Raw genomic sequence first — 21,834 nt, 5'->3', positions numbered from 1 at the left:
TTGAGCAGGGTGGGAACTTGGCTGGACGAGGGAGGGCACCCCTTTCTGCGCCAGCTTGGAAAAGGGGCAGTCAGTGGTGATGGAGACCCTATCAGCCCTCACTGGAACTTGACCACACGTCTGTCCCTTTGGGGAGCTAGGAACCAGGCAGGCACAAGAGCCGTTTGGGACACAACAGAGAGTTGTGTGAACACCACCAGACCTGGATTCCTACAGCCTAGGACTCTTGAATCAATCCCTGCTCTTCACTGAGTAGCGTGTGACCTGGAGCAAGCTAGTTAAATTCTCTGCGACCAGCCCACATGCCTGAATGGAACTTAAAATGGGTGGCCTCCAAGTGCATAGCCGAAGGGTGGTTGATAGGGCTGGATGGAATGCTCAGGAAAGTGCCTGGTGCTAGGCCTGCTAGGTGGTGGACGTTCATGGATCTGCTTCCTCACCTTTCCTATCCCCGGGTCTTCAAGGTGCAGGGTAGGCTTGCCCCTACAGCCTGGCGCCCTGCTCTGTGCTTGGATGGGCCCCTTCAGAGGAAAAGAGAATACTTGGCCAAGAGAGGCGCTGAGTACCTGAGTGAACCCCAGGAGGGTGGGGCAGGGTCAGTGGGCAGGGAGCTGGTGGCAGATGGAGGCGGCGGCACATCTGGGGAGCTGGTCCTGCCATGGGGAACCACAGACCCATCCGCACCCTTTTTGAGGTGGTCCAAGGCGGTGCCTGCCCCTGCCTCCATGTTCTCAGAGCCAGAAGAGGGATTTTTCTAAGCCGGCCAGTATTTACCCAGTGACTGACTCCCTCTCCTGGCTTTGCTAGCTCCCTCTCAGCTCTGCCCTCCTGAGTCACTTGTTAACCCCCACCCCACACCTGACCCCTTACCTCTCATGACGCTCCCATCAGCACCTCTCCTACTGGCCCCCACCCCTTAATCCTCTTTCTCAGCCTCTTACCCCAACATGTCCAGCAGGGCCCATCCAGTTGCTCCCCAGTCTTGATCTGAACTTGCAGCTCCCAACACTGATCTTCACTTTTCCAAAAGGTTGGCACCAACCTAGCACCCGGGCTGCCTGCCTTTTCTGACCCTCCCCCAACTTCAGCCCCTGAGGAGGGGTTCTTGGATGCCTGGGTTCTACAGTGTCAGGATTGGGGAGGGGGTGGGTGTGTTTGCAGTGCGTTGGAGGAATTGCCACAGAAATTCCCGGGTGGCAGCCAATCATCTTCTTCACTTGTTCATTCAACACATCTTTAATGAGTAGCATCCCATGACAGTCAGCAGGAGTTCAAGGTTCATTCATTCTCATTGGGCAGATATTTACTAAGCACCTACTATGTACCAGTGCACCAGGAGCTGGGGCTTATGGGTGAGCAAGATCAGGCCCTGTCTGTGCTTTCCCAGAACAGATCAGTAAGTAGGCAGCTCCCATCCTGGGAGATTATAGTCTTCTCAGCAACCACATCAAGGCTTCACTGTCCCACCCCAGGCTAATGGTGGAGGCCTGGAAAGAGCTTGGCCTCTGGAGCCTCACAGACCCAAGTTTGAATCCCAGCTCTGGCATTTTTCAGCTCAGTGATCCTGGGCAAGTCCTCTCTCTGAGCCTTAGTTTTCAAATCTGTCAAATAGGGGTAAGTTTTAAATGACATCAGATTCCTAGCCAGTGCCCCAGCAAGCCTGGGGCTCCTCCTTGCCTGCTGCCCTTTACCTCTTCCGTCCTTCAGTTCACATTCATAAGCCAGTAATGAGTGGGTGAGGGTAGGATACAAGAGGAGGATAAAATGGTCCTTAGGGAGTTCAAGACCTTAGTGGGGGCAGGAGACAGAGGAAATAGTGGTCTGTCATTAAGTGGGGGTCATTTCAGTGGAGGTGGGGGGGCTTGCTGGGGCAAGGGGCCAGGTCTGGGTGACTCAGGACCTGCCTTGGCTTTCTGACCCCTTTTCTTCCTGCTGGGGCCTTAGCCCTTCCTTTCTTGGGGCCCACCCTGCCAGGAGGCAGGAGTCTTGGGGAGGCCACAGTGATTACAGTGTTTTCCAGAGCTGAGGAGGGAAGTCACTGAGATACCTGTTTCCTGCCTCAACTGGGTTTCCTCACTAGGGAGGCTGTGGCCGGAAGTGGGGGAGACTCTCCTTCCCTCAGGCCTCCACTTGACATAGCTGGCTTCCGTGCATGCCCCCCACTACCCTCTTGTTCCAGACCTGCTTCTGGAGGGGGTTGTGCCCTGGAGATTTCCATAGAGAAGCCTGCAGGTCCATCCACAGAGCGAGGTGGAGGCTGGAAGGAACAGAGATGGACCCCTTCCGCCCAAGCCCTAGGCCAAGCTCCCTGTGTGTGGGGAGTCTTGGCCCCGCCAGGCTTGGCCTGGGCCTGTTCTAAGGCTGAGTGCAGGCAAGTTGGGATCTGTGGGTCTGATGCCTGGCTCGGGAGATGGGTGGAAAGAAGGTGGCAGAAGTTGACTAGGTTCAAGGCTTGGAGTGGTAGGGAGGGAGGTCTTGGGGGTGCCAGGTCAGACGATGACCTGTAATGTGAATAGTTTATAATTATCGAGTACGCACTGTCTGCTAGGCACCAAGTTTCTCAACAGGTCCTTATACATTCCCCTGCTCACAACCTCTCCGCGCTCGTCATGCTGACTTAATGTAGCCCCAAAGGCGTCCCCCATCGCCACTCAGATTTCTCCTCCTGCCCACTTTCCCCTCATTTGCTCAGTCCAGCTACAGTGTTCTTTGTTTCTTGAACATACTCAACACACTCCTACTTAGAGCCTTTGTATCTGCTGTTCCTTCTGCCTAGAATGCTTGTCCTGCAAAGTTCTGTGTGACCCTCTGTGCCACTTCTTTCAGGTCCCCGACTGCGCTGCTATACTCTGCCTGACATTCGCTACTTTTTCTTTCTTGCCACCAGCTGACATGTATTTGTGTCCTGGCCTGCCCCCCGCACCCCGATTTAAGCCTCATGAGAGCAGGACCTTCTTTGTTTTTGTTCACTGCTGCATTATATTTAGCGCCTGCAGGTAGTAAGCGCTCAGTCCGTTTAGCCGTTGAATGCATTAAGCTGTAGCTACTCGTACAGTCCGCTTTCTCTAAGCAGAGGAAATTGAGGCACAAAACGTTACTTGCCCAGTGACTCTCACACATACTTGGCTGTACCACGGGCCAGGCTTTGAGGCCAGGTGAAGCTCTCTCTCCTCACCGCTACCTGCTTTCCCACTTGCTTGTAGCAGGCAGGCAGTAGGTGTTGGTGACACTGTTGTCACCCAGGCTAATGAAAGGAAAGGCTCAGGTCCTAGGGAATGCCAGGGCTACCTCAGGCAAGAGTAGCGGGTCTGGCTGGGGGTGTGGGTGCTGCAGGGTCCACAGGGCTTGCCTGGGCCAGAAGGTGGAAAGACTAAACTCTAGGGCCGTCATCTGTGGGATTCTGTATTCCTTTGTAGGCTTGTTAACTATTTAATTTCCTCATCAAATACTCTGAGACTCTATAGACAGGTGGATTAATCCAGAGGTTTTAACCCGAGTAGGCTGGGCCGACCCTAGCCTGTGTGGGAAGTGCGTGGGGCCCTCACTGAGCTCCCCTTGGTGGGGCGGGGAGTGGTTCAAGGTTTAGGATGAGGCTGCAGAGGCTTCAGGGCTGTGTGGCCTTGTGGCACAAGTCTCAGAAGGGAGGGTGGGAGGGGCTGCCCCAAATGTGGAAAGATCTGGATTGATGATTCAGCAGCCACTGGGTAGCCAGACATTCAGGTTCTGGACCCTCAGACCATTTGGGGCATGAAGGGAGGACTCCCAGCCCTGGCCTGTTGCCCCTCTCCTCAGCCCATCCCAGCTGTGAGGGGTCAGGCTGGAGGAGAAGGGGACGAATGTGACCCCTCACCGCAGCAGCTTCCCAAAGACCTTGTGAGCCTACTGTACTCTCCTACCAGGCCCCACGCTGGCCTTCCCCCCATCTTGCTTCTGCCAGGAAGGCGGAGGTTGGGCTGATAGTCCTGGTCCTGCTGGAATGTTGCCCCAACCTGGGCCTTGGCCCCTTTGGCCCGACTGCCCCTTCCTGCTCCCAGGGCCTGGCTGGGGCTTGCTGGCTACCCCAGCGCCCACAGCTGGCTGACTGAAACCCAGAAGAATGTGTGGAACTTGCTTTGCAGGGAGCCGCCAGCCTCACTGCCCAGCCGGGTGGCGTCGGCCATGTCAATAACGGCCTTGAGAGGGGAGTGGCTCATGGCTGCTGGGGGTGGCTGGGCCAGGGGCACCATCATGAAAGCCCTGGGAACAAGGCGGCTCTTTGAGGCCAGGGAATGTGGGGACTTCAAGCTTCAGCTGCCCCCAAAACCCACCCTCCCTCCTTTCCCTGGCGCCTGTGCATGCCAGGGTTGCAGAGACCTCAGAGCATTGCCAGGGGCAGCTACGGCATCCCTGAGATGTCCTTAGGACCAGCTCCCAGCTACCTACCAGAGTCCTTTCTGGGAGACATGAGGAGGGTGCCCTGTTTCTCTGTTGCTCTGGATTTTAGCGGGGGTAGGGGGCCTCTGGAGCACAAAGGCTTACAGTGTGCATCGAATGAATGAATGGACCCACGATGTATGTACCTACATTTTTGCAAACCGAAGTCCCCTACAGGTGTGTGTTAGACTTAAAATTCACTTAACAAATATTTATTGAGCATCTTCTAACCCTCTGACCTTGTTCCAGGTGCTGAAGTTACGGCAGTGAACAAAAAAGTCAAATTCCCTCCCCTTATATCACTTGCATCATAACTAATGCCAGAAGACAGACAATAAATATATGTCAAGGGTGTTAAGTGCCAGAAAAAATAAAGCAGGGGAGAGGATAAAGAGTGATAAGGCAGTCAGGAAATCCTCTGATAAGATGACATTTGAACAGAGGCGTCTGAAGGAAGTGAGGGTGTGAGCCCTGCGGATGTCTAGGGAAAGGGCACTCCGTGAATAGGGAACCGCTAATGCAAGGGCCCAGATGTGTGCTTGGCATGTCTGTGGGAAGCAAGGAGGTCTGTGTGACTGGAGCGGCATGAGTGAGGGGGAGCATGGTTGATGTGGCCGAGGGTTGGCAAGGGGTGATCGACAGAGCCTTGACCATGAGAAGGACGTCAGATTTGCTTCTGAGTGAGATGGGAGAGCACTCGAGTTGCTGCGTAGAGAAGAGAACATGGCGGGTGAAGGGCAAAAGCAAGGAGGCTGTGACTCAGGCCAGAGAAAACGGGAGCTGTGCTAGGGTGATGGATATGGGCAGAGGTGGTTGAATCCTGAATATATTTTGAAGGTAGGGCCAATAGGGTTTGCTGAGGGGCTGGGTGTGGGTGGGGACAGAAAGAGAGGAGTCAGGGATGTCTCCACAACCTTTGACTTGAGCATTGAAAAGGATTGAGATGCCACTAACTGAGAGGGGCAAACTCCAGATGATACAGGCCTGGGATGAAGCCAGAGAATGGCAGGTGATGGGAGGGATGGCATGGGGGTGAGGGCAGTCAGCCCTTTCCCTGCCCCCCACTTTCAGCGAGGGGTCTTGCCGAGTGTACATTTTTGGAGCTACCAACCTTGAGCCCTTGAACCCTGCAGCCTGAGCTCATGGTTTATAGGTCTGCACGTTTAACTGGAATTTACTGCCTTGCACCCTCTGGAACAGAAGCTCCATGAGGGTGGGGACTCAGTTTTGTCCCTTGCTCTTGGCCTCCTGCTAGGAGGCAGTAGGTGAACATTTATTGAGTGAATAAATTAATGATCTTGCAGAAGCCAGCAGGCCAAAAAGGCCCCCGCTTCTTGTGCAGGATTGGGAAGGGGTTGCTTCTGGCCCCTGGATGCAGGGGAGCTGTTCTTCCAAAGCGCTGCTGTCTGCTGAGACCTGGAACATGTGGGACAAGCCTGAGTGCCTGCCCTGCCGTCTTCCACCTGTCTGTGCCCTCAGAGCCCGTTTCCCTGGGGACTGTGGTTGAGGGAAAGGTGGAGACTCAGAGAGCCCTGGCTGTGTGACCCTCTCTCTGAGCCTCTGGTCAGAAATGATCATGATGCTTGTTTCCCAAGTGAACATGAAACGAGGTGGGTGCCCCTTGCTCGGGTGTGCAGTGTGGTAGGTGTTCGACGGTTAGTCTTCTTCCTGCACAGGGCAAGGCCAGAGCAGTATATGACTCAGGGCTCCCAGTGCTGGGCATGACAGTTTCTTCTAATCGTAACTGTTGCCATCTGCCATCTGTTGACCCAGGCCCTGCTCTGGGCTTGATGAATGAATGACCGAGGAAAGGGATCATTCCTGCTCTTTCTGTTTCTCTTCCGAAGTCTGAGAGCCCTGGATATGACTACATCTGATCTGTCACTGCCCCCCTTCCCCCAGTGAGGCCGCAGCTGCAGGACAGAGTCCACCCTTCCACGCTGATTGCTCCTTCCTGGAGCACACCCCAGGGTGGGGCCTGGGAAAGGCTAGGGCCTATGGACCCATTGTCCCCTTCCCAGATGTGTGCAGTTGGTAGGGTCTGAGCAAAAAGAGGTGTGGCCTAGAGGCTCCCATGGGTGCAGAAAGGATGTTCATGCATCTTAAGGGGAGCAGCTGAGGGGGGTTTCCTGGGACTCCATCCCAGTCCCATCCTCTCAGGCTCTCACTGGAGGGGATAGGACCTCGCCCAGGGAGTCCTGAGAAAACCTGCAGCAGGTTCTCATTGCGAGGGGTGGGGAGGCCTCAAAGCTCTAAATCTGGCCCCCATGGGCTGTCAGAGAAACAGCGGGACTAAAGTGAAAGAGGCACACAAGTTCGTGGTGACCTCTCCCTCCACGCCGTGCCTTGGGCTTGGTCTGCTGCGTGGATCACGTCCAGGTGTTTTATTTTTTAACATTTGGCACCATTCCCCACCTTTTCCCCAGTCCCAGTCTGTGGGGATGGGGAGGCACCCTGGGGTTGGGCAAGGAGAGGACTTCAGAGGCAGCCTCGGGTGACCCCACAGATGCTTCTCCTGGGGTGGGGCTGGGAATTCCCAGCTGCCTCTGGCCCCTTCCCAGCCCCCCTCCACTTCTCTGCCCCCACGTCTTCCTTTCCCGCCTCCCCATGCTTGCCCCCAAGGACCTAGCTCTGGCCCCCCATCTCCTGGTCCTGGCCTCCCCTCTTCTCCCCAGCTGACTCATGCCTCTTTTTGTTTGGCGTTTCCAGTTTTCAAATAGTTGGGAACTGGGATCATGCCTCTTGGATTCCTTACTGGGCTGGATGGATTGAAATTCTGGCCTCATAAATCCTAGCGGCAGTTGCCTCTATCACTTAACAGCTCTTCTCCCTCTTTTGTCATTTGCCTTCCTGTGCCTTTTGCCCCTGGGTCGTTCTCTATCTCAATTTAACGATAACTTTCCCCAGGGAGATAGGTTTGGCTTTCCCTGGGATTGAGACCCTGGAGAGCCTAGAATCTTCTCAGTTAGGCCCCAGGTCTGTCGGTTTTGCTGTTGGGAGCAATTTGTGCTGAGTGAGGCCTGCCCTGAGCCAGCCTTGTGTCCACCTCCATATTGGGGGCTTGGCTGAAATATTGTAGAAGACACAGAAACATGTGACCCAGCAGGAGGGGGGAATCTACGTGTTAGCCGCAAGCTGTTGTCATTTGTACAGCCCTGTGCAGTGAAGGAGTTAAGAATTCATCCATCCATTTATTCACTTGTTCATTGTCTGAGGACCTCTGTGCTAGACATTGTGCTAAATGTTTTATCTCCATTATCAACTTTCCTGTGTGGCTGGAATTATACCTCCATTTCCCAGATGAGAAACAGCTCAGAGGAGGGGAGTGACCTGCCCAAGATCACACAGCCAGGTGCAGAGGAAAGTGGGAGCTGAATTCAGCTCTTTCAATCCTCCTGGAAGAAATGAGAGGCATGGACCCTCCTCTCCAGAAGCTCTGGGTCTTACAGGACTCACGGACCATAAGTACTCAGCACAACTCCAAGTCCAGAGTAGCAAATGGTCAGGGAAGTCAGTGTGGCATGAGTTATCTGGAAAGACTTTCTGGGGAAAGTAGGGTTTAAGGTACAAGGAGGATCTGGCTGGTGGAGGAGGAAGACATCGGGGTCAGGGTATCATCCCCCGTGTCCCTAGATTTGCATTGTCATCAAGAGGGTGGGCAGGAAAGTCCTGGGCTGCTGCTATAGTCATCAACACTAGGTAAAGAATGAGAGGAAATCACCACATAGCTGAGGTAACATCCATCCCAGTCTGCTGCTCTGTACCTGGCCAGACCAGCAGACAAGAGGTCAAGGCGTGGGCCTCCACCTGATTTCCAAGCCAACTGCCAAGCCTCTTCCTTAGGCCTCACTTTTCCTACCCACAAAATGGGCTCCTGTCTTGCTTTTTTGGCCACCTGCCAACTCAGAGGAACAGGACCTTGAGTTCTTGGAGAAAACTGCTAACTTCCCCAGGGAGATGGACTTGGGGCTGGGCGTGGCAGCCGCCTTGCGGAGCCTACCACCTTCCCAGTCCCACATCTTCCTTCATTGATGTTACCAGCCCACAAGTGCCACGGTCTGGGCTAGGGAAACAGGTGAAGAAGATGCCTCCCTGCTCCCTTAGACCTCCTTGAAGCCATGTAGACCTGGGATGACCTCTGCAGTGGTCTGCCATGTCGGCTCAGCTCTGTGCCCCTTGGGCACCTGCCAGTAAGCGAACATCCAAGAGTCCTGTTGATGTCTGTTTAGTGGTAGCATAGACCAGGAGGCACAAGGTTCCTGTACTTCTCCTGGCTCTGCCTGTTCGATCCGGGGCAAGTCATTTAACTTCTCTAAGCTGAATTTTCCCCAAATGAAAAATGAGATCATTCATTCATTCAGCAAACATTTATGGAGTGCCAGCTCTATGCCAGGCCCTATATTCAGTATCAACCCCAAGCATGGCTGAAGGAGCTTTCAGCCTAATAGGGGAAACAAGTCAATAAAAGGTTATGGGTAAGGAGGGTGCATTCAAGGAAGAGTCTTCTAAGAGCTTTATAGCAGGTTTTTAGGGGTCTTTGTGACTCTGCCTCAGCCCCCATTTGTTATTCTAGTTACTGAATAGTCTCTTTCCCTCGAAATTAGCTCCTGGGAAGAGGGGACCTGGGGAGATAGCTCCCCTGGGCTAGGGCAGGAGGTAAGCGCCACAGAGGTGGAGAGGAGAGCAGACCAATTTTGTTGTGAGTCTCTGGTAAGCTCATGGATGTGGAAAATAGTGGCTATTTATACTGAGTGTGGTTCTTTTAATTTAGGAGACATGGAAGCTGCCTGCAGAGCTCAGGTTTGCGGCTATGTGGCATTGAGTGAGTTAAATGAGCAGACTAGCCCCAAAGCTCCTGCTTCTCCCCACTTCCTCTTTCCTGTCTCCCCACTCTACTGGGTGGGGGGATTGGGAGGGAGGCAGGGATCAGTTTATGCCTAGATTTGACTTGAGGAAATGGGAGGAAAGGGTTAAGATGGCCCGATTTTTCACCTGGGTGGGTGGGTGGGTGGGTGGGAGGAGGAGGTGCCGAGAGAGGACAGGGACGGCTGGGGCTGGGGCAGGAATGTGTGATAAGATCAAAGCTTTCACCCTGCCTGGGCCTCACCTTGGTTTCACCTGAGCAATTGAAGGGAATTCTGTAAGCAGGAGGAGGATAAAGAATGGTGACCTCCTGGGGGAGGGGGATTGCAGGAGACCCCCTCCAAGAGGCTCCACCTCATGCAAGCCTCAGGAATCCCTTCTCACCTACCCCCATCTCCCAGAAGTCCCAGCTCTTGCCCTGGCAGGCACTGGAAGTCCCAGAGGCCACCTTTACTTGGCATATCCAGACTGGATATGTCCCCACCCCCACCAGCTCTCTCACTCCTGGGGATTCAGAGGCTCCCTTATGTGGCCTGTTAGCCCCCCATCTCATCAGTTAATTCTGGCAGTTGTACTTTGGGATAGTGTCACAGGCAGGAGCAATAGCCCTGAGTCCTGGCCCATCACGTATTGCTATGTGACAATGGGCTGGTGGCTTTTTCTCTCTGAGCCCCATTTGTCAGCTAGGAATGGTAAAACCTTCTTTGCAGAGTTTTGGTGAAGATTAGAGATCATGTCAATCTACAGCCAGAAGAGGCAGTTGATAAATAACAAGACCTATTATTTTGTGGTTTTCTTTTTCCCCTTTCAACACTGTACCTTGGTTCTCGGTAAACCTGGGGGCTCAGTTCTGTTCTGACTTCCCCCTCCCTTCCTTGGAGAAGGCCCCAAGCCCCAGGGTCCATCCTCCTATCCAACTTCACTCTTGAGTCTTCATAATGTTGGGAGGGGAGCAGGGCAGGAAGGGCTGTGAGTGAAGAAGGACTACACCTCTGTAAGGGCCCTCCAGGCACCTGCTGGGCCATCTGCCCTAGTGACACCAGGTTAGGACTTCCTGGCCAGCCTAAGTTGGCCAGGTGGTCCGAGCCACTCCCTCCCATACCATGAAGCCTTAGCAGCCCAGCTGTGTGTTTGGGAAGGTGGCTGCCGAATGCCCCGGCTGGGAAGGGTCCTGGAGCTGGTCCTGTGGCTACTAAAGCCTAGGCTCCTGCCTCGGCTCTCTGTCCTGGCTGTGTCTCAGTTAATGATTATTCTGGCTGCAGGGGAGCAGGGGAGAGAGAGGCCCACCCTCCCAGCTCCTTAACCACTGGTTGCACCTGAGGTATGTCAGCAGCCTGGGTGTTCCCTGTCTTAATGTGGCAGCCCTGCTCTGGGGGACATGGGGTGGGGGAGAAGGGAGTAGGGGCCTAGAGTCACAGCTGGACAAGTAGCCTGTGCCCCTGGGGCCCTGGGGCCAGATTTAAGGCCTACAGGATCTGAGTAAAATGTAAGCTAGGATATAATAGGCTCCTGCGGTTTGGTACCAGCTATTTGAGCAGAGCCTACAGTAATGCACCAGGTAAGTAAGGCTCTTTTAGCTCATAAAACCCTCGGGCTCCAACTCTGCAGAAAAGCCTGAGCTAGAAGATGGTGTGATGGTTAGCTGGGCTTGGCTTCTAACCCCAACTCTGCCACTGCCAGGCTGTGTAGCCTTGGGCAAGTCTCTTTACCTTTCTGAGCACCATGTCTGCATCTGGAACAGAATACTAATCCTTTACCTTAGGTGTCAGCAAGTCTAGGTGTGAGAAGTGTTTAGCTCATAATTAATACCTAGGGAATGGCAGTTATTACTATTGTAGTTTTTATTATTAGGAGGAAGTGAAAGTTGAATCCTAGTCTTGACTCATGGTAGGAGCTGAAGGGTTTTGGGGAAGCAGGGTCATGGGGCGATCCCAGGAACGTGCCTATGGAGACGGCTGGAAGGATGGAGAGGATGGGGCTTTGGTGGGGTCTCTTGGTCTCCCCCAGGCCCACCTCAGTCCTCCTGACCTGGGCTCCTCCCTAGGCTGGGTCCTGAGGCTGGTGCAGGCCAAGAATAGGGGAGGAGGGAGAATTGTTTATTTTGATACCATTAGGGCATTTTCCCCCACTGCAGCTGCTATTTTGGGAGCCCCGGGGAGCAAGGGTATGGTTAAATTAGGTAATGTTGCCCCAGAAGGAATGTGTGAAGCAGTCAGGCCCAGCCTGCAGGGAGAGGACAGTCGGCTCACTCCATATAAAATTAAACTGCAGCTCGGGAAAGAGCAGCTCCAGTTGCTTTATAAGGCGATTCGGGGGAGGCTGCTGGAAACTGCCACTGGGGGAGTGGAGGTGATGGCCCAAGGCCTCTTTGGGGGGATCCTGGGCCCTCACTGGAGGCCTGGCTGACCCAGCAGGGGCCTGTGATGGGGCTGAGGGGCAGGGCTGGTGCGTCTTCAGCTCCTGGCTGCCATGGAGGTGGGTGGGGCCTGGGGTGGTGTGAGGCCTGGGAAGGATGGATCTGCAGGCTTGGCCTCAAATCCTAGTTTTCTGTACTTGGGCAAGTCACTCAACCTCACTGGACCTCAGTGTTACCAGGGGTGACTTGATGGTACCAAACCCCTAGGGATGTTTTTTAAGGATTAAATCTCTAGAAGAAAAAGGATAGCAGCCCTGACTGGTGTAGCTTTGTGGATTAAGCACCGGCCTATGAACCAAAGGGTCACTGGTTCGATTCCCAGTCCGGGCACATGCCTGGGTTGTGGGCCAGCTCCCCAGTTGGCGGCGCTCAAGAGGCAACCACACATTGATGTTTATCTTCCTCTTTATTTCCCTCCCTTCCCCTCTAAAAATAAATAAATAAAAGTAATTTAAAATGCTTAAATATTTTCTAAATTCCTTTGGAATAAAATTAAAAACTTAAAAAAAAAGAAAGAAAAAGGGTAGCTAACTTCTATTGAGGGCTATTGTGTAGAAGGTGCTGTTGTAACATAGTGGGGCCATCCATGCACCAGCAGCTTGGGCCTCACCTGGGAGCCTCTTTGGAAGGCAGAGTCTCAGGCCCCCTCGATCTACTCAATGAGCATCTGTGCTAACCAGATCCCCAGGAGATTCCTGTGCATGTTAAAGCTGTGGACCCTCCTCTTCACATACATTTTTCTCATTTTATCTTGAAACCCACCCACCCCTGTGATGTAGGAATTCTTACCATCTGACAGCTGTGAAAGCTGAGGCATGGAGAGTGTTCATTCTCTCCCAAATTCTGCCCCTTCTTCCCCTCTTTTGGTCTGGGCCGGGGTTGGGGAGATGAGTAGGATGTCAAAGCCCCTGGCAGGACTGGACAAAGTTAAGAGCGTCCCCTGCCTCTGAGACTCAATCCGACTCTCTTTTCTCCATCCACCCATGGGATCAACTGAGCCGGACAGGGCTCATCTCTCCAAAGTCATTCCACACTTCCGGTCCCCAGAGAAATATGGGGGCAGGAAAAGGCTTCTCTACTGCTGTGGCCTGTGATAGGGACAGCAGCTACTGCCCTGCAGGTCAGAGGAGGGGAGGGGGAGTCAGAGCAGGGGCCTCCCTGGTCTTAGTTAGGGTCACCCTGCCTGTGTCTGGAATACTGGGGACGGAGTTGATCTGGAAGCAAATATTTTGAGGAACATTTACTATTGTGTCCCGACCTGGGAAAGTACCGTAAATTTCCTCCCATTCCATAAACTCTTCATTACACAGAAAAAAAAAATGTTACTATAATTTATTTAGCACTTCCCATGTGCCACACTGCACTAAGCACTTGATTTATATTATGTCATTTATCTATTTAATTTCACTCCCAGGTTTCCTCTTCTGTAAAACCGGAATAGTTATTAATGATACCTGTCTCATGGGGTTGTTATGAAAATACTATTTATTAAGTGCCTAGCACATCATGTTTGTTAAATAAATATAATAAGTAGAAATAACTCCCAATAAGTTGGGTACTACCCCTGACCCAATTTTACAGATACACAAATTGAGGTCCAGAGCAGGGAAGGGATTTGCCTGTCAAGTTCACAGGAGATTAGGGCAGAGCCATAAGAAATTGAGTCCCCAAACTTCTAAGCCACTCTTATAATCCAATTCAACTTAGTAAATATTTGTTTATTATCCATTAGCTGCTGCTGGGCATTGGGAAGTAGCTCTATGTATATAATACAAGCTGGTGTTTGTCCCCAGGGAGCTTTGGTTCCAGCAGGAGAGAAGAGACATTTACATAAGTGACCATAATAAAGATCAGATCTCTAGCTCTCTAAAGGGTAGAAATCAAGTCCTATGGATGTGTGAAAGAGAAAGTTATCTCGGGGCGGGGCAGGGGGGGGCAGCCAGGAAGACTTCACAGTGGAGGTGGTAATTGAGCCAAACTTTGAAGGATGGATGAGTAGTTTAGTTTGGGAGGCAGAGCAACAACATTCTAGGAGAAGGGAACAGCATACACAAAAGCCTAGAAGCAGGAAAATGTGCCCTGTGAGTGTGTCATCCAGTTCTCAGGAACCTCTGCATGGGGTCTGGGCTGATGAGGGGGGAGGCCAAGCCCAACTTTCTTGTCGTTGAAGATTCCCAGTCTGCACAAACACTTGACTCCTCAACCAGCTGGGATTATTCTGTCATCATTTTGCCCTTTCTTCATGTCAGGAAATCAAAAGCTTTTATAAATGGCCTGTCTGAGCTTCTGGTCAGCCTGTGATAACCGGTGTAGCTGACAGAATTCAGGCCAGAAGCAAGAGACTGGATGTCTTGGCTAACTGCATCCTTATCGCTCACACACGTATGATTTCCGTCAGTCTTCCAGAGTTGACAATAACCCTGGGTGGGGAGCACAGCGTGGCAGCCAGGCCTGGGTCCTGATTTTGGCTCGGTGGCTTACCAGATGTGTGCTTTGTGCAAGCCTCAGTTTCGTCCTTTGTAAAATGGAGATGGCTCTACCTCCAGTCTTGATTTAAGGATGGTGTAATCTACACTGTCCAGTATAGTAGCCACTAGCCATGTGTGATGATGTAAATTTAAGGTTTAATGAAATTAAACATTTAAAAGTACAAACTCAGTTGCATTAGCCACATTTCAAGTGCTCAAAAGCCACAGGTGGTTAGTGGTTACCTTATTGGACAATATAGATCTAGAACATTTCTGTCATTGCAGAAAGTTCTATTAGATGGCGTTGGAGCACATAAAGTGCCATGTGCACTCAGTAAGAAGTGGCTGTTGTCATTGTTACTGGTTTCCTGTCCCATTTGGGACCCCTTTCCCCAGGCTATGGAGTCCTGGGAAACCCATAGTTCTCAAGGGAGTAGGATAGGATTGCCCCTCTTGTGGTCCTTAGCAGCTGAGAGAGAGGTCTCGCTGTCCCGTCACCTGACCCCACCCATAAAGTTAAAAAGTCCATAACTTGGCTCCGTCCAGGCCACATTCTCCCCTTAATTTCACACTCACTCCCCTCAGCCTGTCTCTGCTTATCTCCCCGTTCAGCTGCTGGCATCTGGAATCTCCATGTCCAGGCTCAAAGATTCTCACTGTTCATTCCCAGGGGGCAGGGTGGGGGAGGAGGCCTTGCCTGGCAGTCCCCTTCTCGCATCAGGCTGCCTGGGCCCCTCTCAGCAGGGTGGAGATGACGGTTTGTTGTGACAGGGCAGTGGGCAGCGTGCCGGCTCTAATGCGCCCGTATCTGGGCACCAAGCATGCTGTCTGCACTTGGCCGGGCCTCAGGGTCTGGCCTGGTGCCCATGAGGGCTGGCCTGCTTTCGCACCTATGGTTAAAAAGGCCAATCATGGGTCAGGACACCAGGAGCTATTCCTGGTCTGGGTTCTGGGGGTGAGGGACATGTCTGGCACCTGGAGCAGGAGTGCAGAACAGATTCTCAGCTGCTGGGTGCTGGGTGAGGACAAGGCCCAGGTAGGTACAGGCAGGGTGCAAACACTTGGCAGGGTAGGCAGGAGGTCACCTGGGCAGTTCAGGTTGATAAGGTCTGCATGCCTGCAGCATTCACACCTGCCCCAGGGGAGCTTTGGGTCTAGATGCCAGAGAAGATCAAGGTCATCTCCCAGGGTTATACTCTCCCCTCCCCCCCCTTTTTTTGTCGTCTGCCTCATCAACAGGGAGGTGGAGGAACAGGCATCACTGGTCCGCTGGTCTGTGAGTCCTGAGGACATGAAGGCCCAGCAAGGAATTGAGCCTCTGAGATCACACAGCCAGCCTGGAGGGACAATAACCCTGATTATATGCTTTTGTCACATTCTGTCTCTTTCCCTGGGACCTCTGAGGTCAATAGTCCCTGGACACTGCTGAGAAGGAGAATTGGAATCCTGGCCTTTTGACACTCTTCTATGACCTTGGACAAACCTCTTTAAGTCTCATCTGGAGAATGGGGATAATTATACCTTTTTCTCAGCACAGTTGTGAGAGTTAGAGAACTGGTCTTCTGGTTGTTTCCAGAACATTCCAAGGAAACTCCTGCCTCGGAGCCTTTATAGCTGCTGTTCCCTGTGTCTGGAGTGTTCTTCCTCTGCACATGCGCCAGCTTCCTTCACACCTGAGTATCACCTTTCCTAACTGGTCTGTGTAAAATAGCAACCTCACCCAGCCACCTCTGTCCCCCTCACCTTGCTATATTTTTCTTTATAGCATCCTCGCCACTTGACAAATACTTCTTTATGGTCCAGCTGGCTCCACACATGGTCCTGGAGCCCTCTCTCATAGCAATGATTCATTATTTCCCTCTCCTTTCCAATATTTCTCAGTACCCGATAGCCACTGGTCCTGTGCCCTTCCTAGATGCCAGGCCCTGTGCTAAGCGACTCCCATTTCAGCTCCATGATTTTCCGAGGGTCCCCATTAGAGCTTTGTCACTTTCACGTCAGAGATGAAGGGCAGGAGGGGCTGCACTGACAGCTGGGAAGTGGCTGAGCCGGATTTCCAGCGAGGTTAGTCCTGCCCCAGAGCTCATACTGCTGCCTCCTATGTTGGGTTAACGAGATCAGCTCGTTCACCCAAATTTGGATTTCAAAACTTATGTTCGGCAGGGTTGAACAGATCATATTTAGGAGTGGCCCTCAATCCTTTTGGGGTGCCCTTCCAGCCCTTTCATCTCCTGTAATTGCTCAGTTACAACTGCTCTCACTACCCCAGAATGACAGGTGTGCTTTGGCTAGGGAGCTCCAGAGGCCAACCTGAGACCCCCGGGGTGGGGCAGGGAACGCAGGGTGGGCCCAGGCCTGGTGGCTGTCCCTTAGCTGCTTGGGGGCAGGTGGACAGGATGTTCCCTCAGGCAGCAGGCATTCCTGGTCTGAGGTGGCAGGCAGCAGGAGATTTACCATTTCCTTTCCTGTAATCTGAGTCTCTGGGAGGTGAATTCTCCCTGCCAAGGACACTAACTCTCATTTGCCAGCCCTTCCGGCCATTTCCTCCGCTGGGCCCTGTCTGCCTGGGGCTTAGGCCGAGCCAGAGGGACCAGCTCTAAGCACCAGAGTTTGAGACTGGGGTCTCGGGTGCTGATCAAACCCCTGACAAAGACCCACAAAGACTCAACTTAATGCCACCCTCCTTCCTAGGGTCCTCATCTGTGTGGCCCAGGACTCCAGCCTTGCGGAAGAAGGGGAAGGTGACATTGTGGAAGGAGAAGGACTCTGTGTTAGAAGCCAAGAGACCTGGGTCCTGGGGCTGCCTGTGATCTCAACTTTTTTTAAAAATATATTTTATTTATTTATTTTTAGAGAGAGGGGAAGGGAGGGAGAAAGGGAGAAAAACATCAGTATGTGGTTGCCTCTCGCACCCTGGCCCACAACACAGGCATGTGCCCCAACCGAGAATCGAACCAGCAACCCCTCGGTTCACAGGCTGACACTCAATCTGCTGAGCCACCCCAGCCAGGGTCTTGTGCTATCAAATTGTGGCGAGACTTCTTCCTCTCTTCTTGGAGCTGTTGTATCTTCTCTGAGTACCCAGCACTGTACCTATGTCATCCACCTTATCCCTAGAGCAACACTTGGTGGTGGGGACATTGAAACGAAACTCAAATAGGTAAAGTCACCAGTGGACTGTCACTATCACAGATGGGATTTGAACTCAGGCTGTCCAACACTGGTTGGCCCTCCTTGATGACCTCACTTTCCTTCTCTGGGCCTCAGTTTCCTCTTCTGATAAGTGAAGGCATTGAGCTAGGTGACCCTTCCCAGCCCTGACAGCCCAGGCGCCAGGAATTTGTTGGAACCTTTGCAGGCAGGTTTCTCTTGAGCCTTACCTAGACTGCAGGGTACATAACAGGAATTGTTCTCCCCAGGGGGTTCTGGAAAGGTCACTCTCTGGCTTGTGAGCTCCTGGATGGGAAGGGATGGGGATGGGGTGGGAAGGGAGGAAAAGGAAGAAGTGACACTTAAACCTGATAAGTGCCAGACACTGGGCTAAACCCTTAGGTTGTCTTGTTGAATTTTCCCAGCAGCCTTGTGAGGTGGCCTCTTTTATTTCGGTTTACAGATGTGAAAACAGAGGCTCAGAGAGGGCAAGTGATTTACTCAATGCTACACAGCTAGGAAGTTGCCAGACTAGGCTGTCCAACACACGATTCCTAGGATGGCTTTGATTTATTAATCAAATCAAATAAAAATAATAGTCTTCCCAAAAGACTATGAACGTGCTCCAGAATTTCAGTGTCTGTGCCTATGAGCTACGTCTCCCAGGCTGCCTCTGACGCATGGAAGTGACCCAGGAATCCTTCGTTAAACTTTGTTTCTTGACTGCTTCGGAAAATATGGTCAGTCGTAATTATGGGTATGCCTGAGTTCAGAGGAGTGAGAGCTGTGTGGGCTGGAGTGGACTGGACAGGATCAGCACTGAACTGGGAGTGGAGCTGAGGAGGCTGAGAAGGGCCTGGGGTGGGGCTGACCAAGGCCAAGTTCACAGCTTCCCTGAATGGCCTGCAGCCCTGTCCATTTGCCAAGAAAATCATAAGGGCTCTCCTCAAACCCCCTTCCCACCCAGCCCTGCCCATCTTCTTCCCCACCAGGGCCTCTGGGGTAGCCCAGACTCCAGGCAAGGCATGTTTGACCCACAGAACTTTGCTCCAGCCCCTCTACCCACCCTCATCCCAGATTTCCCAGGAACTGGGTAAAGGGCTGTGGGGTGTGGCAACAAGGCCTGTGTCCTGGCCAGTGGGCCCAGCAGGGCCAGGCACCCTGGGGTTTGAGCAGTTGGCAGCATGAGGACAAGATGACCCCGGCCAGCTTACTCCCACGTCTCCTGCAGTGGGGCCCTTGGCCCTGAGGCCCCAGCCGCTGTCAGCAGGGAATGGTGACAGAGGAGGCCCAGAGGTGACTTCTCAGCCCTCCCCTTCTGTCTCCCCAGGCTTGAGCCAGGCCCAGCACTCCTACCAGCTGTTGTCAGCAGCTGCTGAGCTTTGTTCCCCAGCCAGCACTGGGCACCTCCCTCCTCTCCAGGACATCTTCCCACCATCCTCCATGGCCCAGAGCCGCTGCCCCTGGGGAGGGGTTGTGGCTAATATGGGAACACAGTCTCATCCCTTAGTTCCTCTGATCCTACTAAGGACACAGAGAAATAGGAGTTAATGCCCTTGTTTTTATGGGAGAGGAAACAGATCCAGAGAGGCCAAGTGACTTCCTTGAAGTCACACAGCTGCTGAGCTGCTGAGTCCAGGCTCCTGGCTCCTAGCTCAGTGTTCACCCTGTTGCCTTTCTTCAGGGTGTGTTTGTGCAGGATGATAGAGACTTTGGGGTTTCTGGGTTTGACTCAGTTTGGCCACTGAGGAATTTTGGGACCCCAGATAATCTCCTCAACCACTGTGAGTGGAACTTCCATTTTCTTGCTTGTAGATAAGATAACAATAGTACCTACCTCTTGGGATTGTTGAGCAGATTAAATGTAAAGTACTAGCATAAGCCTGGCATGTTCTAAGTACCCCAAATGAGATCTGGCAATATTATCATCGAAGGGTATTAGCCACCTGTGCACCCAGCACTGTGGGTGGTTCTATGGGGGTTACAGACACATTCTACAGATATTTGTAGCAGTCAATAAATAGTTATTTGGCACCTACTGTGTGCCAGGTGCTAGAAAAAAAAAGTGACAAAATAGGCAAAATTCCCATCCCTGCTTACATTTTACCCCACAGAGGTAGCTGGGGACATATGACTTCATCTTAACCACAGCAGCCTCCAAGCACTTTTACACACACAGGCATTATCATCCACATTTTGCAGTTGAGAAAACGGGGGTTGAGAAGATTGGTAGCAGAGCAGGGACCAGAACCCAGCTCTTCTGAAGGTCTTGGGCAATGACCCTGAGGGCTTCCTGGAGGAGTAGGCACTTGTGCCTGTATCCCACAGGGCCTCAGGGCCTGGCAGGAGAGGTTGGATGCAGACTGTATGGGATGCAGCCATCACAGTCAGGGCAGCAACAATTTCAGGAAGGTCTTGCTGAGGTCAAGGCTGCTTGTTCCCCAGGGACAGAGGCACAGCCAGAGCTTTAAATACCCCGGGCAGCCCAGAATAGCTCCCATTGTCTTGGCCAGCAGCTGGGGGGCCCAGGAGGATTCTGAGGGTGGCTAACCCTGGAGGTGGGGAGCAGGAGGTCTTGGGGCATTTTCCTATACAGTATGGGTGGTGTTTCTGCGAAGACTTTTCCATTTGGCTCCTGCAGGAAAGCCTGCCTTGTGGGAAGGGTGGAGTGGCTGCCTGGGTTCTTCGTGAGCAATGTGCGGCAGAGGCGGGAGCTCCGTGGGTGGGGGACTCCCAAGGAGGGCCCTGTTCCCTAGTGAAGGTGCTCCTTTGTGTGTCAGGGATGTGTGCTCATTGGCTCGCTGGGCGCTCGACTGTGGGGTGTGGGGGCGCTACTCAGGTCCCTGCCTGCGGCCTCCTGGCACCCTCTCTTGCTCTGGCTATTTTGGGCACTGGCTGTGTTCAGGCTTGGGGAGGGCTGGGTAATCCTGCCCAGACCATGGATGCTGGGGGCGCTGCCTAGACTGCCATTCCAGCCTCCTGGAGCTTTGATTTCTCTAGACTCTGACCCTGAGTTCAGCCTCAAAGGATCATGGTCAGTGGATTCCAAGGGGATGCTGGCCCCCGTGGCAGGGGCAAAGAAGGGCACCAGACAAACCTTTTCCCTTGCGACAGTCCCTGCTCTCAGTCTCGAATAGTTGTGCTTCCTCTAAGCAACGGGTCTGTTTTTACCTTATGGGACACGAAATCCAGGGACTGGTCAGGTTTCCTTCTTCTCATTGGCTGCCGGAAAGCTCAGAGCCAAGTGAGTTGTCTCTTTCCCAGACCTCGAGCATCTGGCACATGCTTTGTCTGCTCACCTCACCCCCGGCTCCGTCTGCCTGCCCTGCCCAAGTTTTTCTTACGTATGTTTAGTTAATTTTCTCTTGCTCTTATGTGTACATTTTTGTAAGCTGCTTTGAGTCTTTTTGGAACAGGGTGGTGGAGGAGGTATAAATAGATTGATGGTGGTAACCCTTTGCCGGTCAGTTCCCCAAAATGTCCTCCTTGTGCTTGGTTCTGACTTGGTGATTCCCTGCAGTAGTTCTGCTCTCTCCGCTGGTCGGAGTCACAGCCTAGGGTTTTAGAATCCTACTGTTTCAGAATTTCAGTGTCCTAAAATGTCATAGCCAGAAGGAACCTTGGGGATCATCTAAAATGAGAGCTTTCAAACATATTATTACTAAGCAGCAAAGCCCTTATTTCAATCAAAATAATAGTATTTTGATTAAATACTATACTATTTGGATAAATAATAGCAAACACAGAGCGTTCACCGCGGGCTTGTGCTATTTGTAGCATTTTACATTTTTGTTGAATCCTCACAACCCCCCTATGAGGTAGACACTGTTGTTATGTGTTTTCACGCCCGTTTTACAGATGAGGAAGTAGAGGGGCCAGAAAGGTGAAGCGTCTGACTCACGGCCTCACAGATAACCCAGGGGCGGAACCAGACAGATTACGTAGAAGGTCGGAATGTGACATGGAAAAGGTCGATTTGTTTGCTTTTTTTCTTTTCCTTTTTCCATTAAAAAAAAAAAAATTCTATTTCGATTTGTTTTCACCAAAGTGAGTATTTGGGGGTAAGGGTCCAAACTCTTACCTGTCCGCCCCTCCTGCCCCCCCCCAAAGTGGCCCCACCCAGGCTTCTGAGGACAGATTGGAAACCTGTGGTATCTACTTTTATCATTTGACAGAGGGAGCCTGAGGCCCAGAGAGGGGAAGAAGGGACTCACCCAAGACAGTAGGGTGTTTTTTTGTTTTTGTTTTTTTGCTTATTTTAAAATAATTTATTTGTTTGTTTATTTTTAGAGAGGGGGGAAAGGAGAAAGAGAGAGAAATATCACTGTGTGGTTGCCTCTCACTTGCGCCCCCAACTGGGGACCTGACGTGCAACCTGGTCATGTGCCCTGCCTGGGAATCGAACCGGCAACACTTGGTTTGCAGGCCAACGTTCAATCCACTGAGCCATAGCAGCCAGGACAGTAGGGTGTTTTTAGTCCTCCCTAGTCCTCGAGGCCCACCCTGATGCCCAGCCCCTTCCAG

General features: G+C 52.4%; 1 protein-coding gene across 1 annotated transcript in view; it reads left to right on the top strand.

Annotated features, from left to right (window-relative positions):
* HSPG2 (heparan sulfate proteoglycan 2) overlaps window positions 1-21,834 on the top strand; it is a 96,061-nt gene that overhangs the window by 424 nt on the left and 73,803 nt on the right. The window lies entirely within an intron of this gene.

Source organism: Furipterus horrens, unplaced genomic scaffold (assembly GCF_987537825.1).
Source record: "Furipterus horrens unplaced genomic scaffold, mFurHor1.1.pri manual_scaffold_3, whole genome shotgun sequence".
Taxonomy (NCBI): Eukaryota; Metazoa; Chordata; class Mammalia; order Chiroptera; family Furipteridae; genus Furipterus; species Furipterus horrens.
This window is presented reverse-complemented; position numbering and strand designations above follow the sequence as displayed.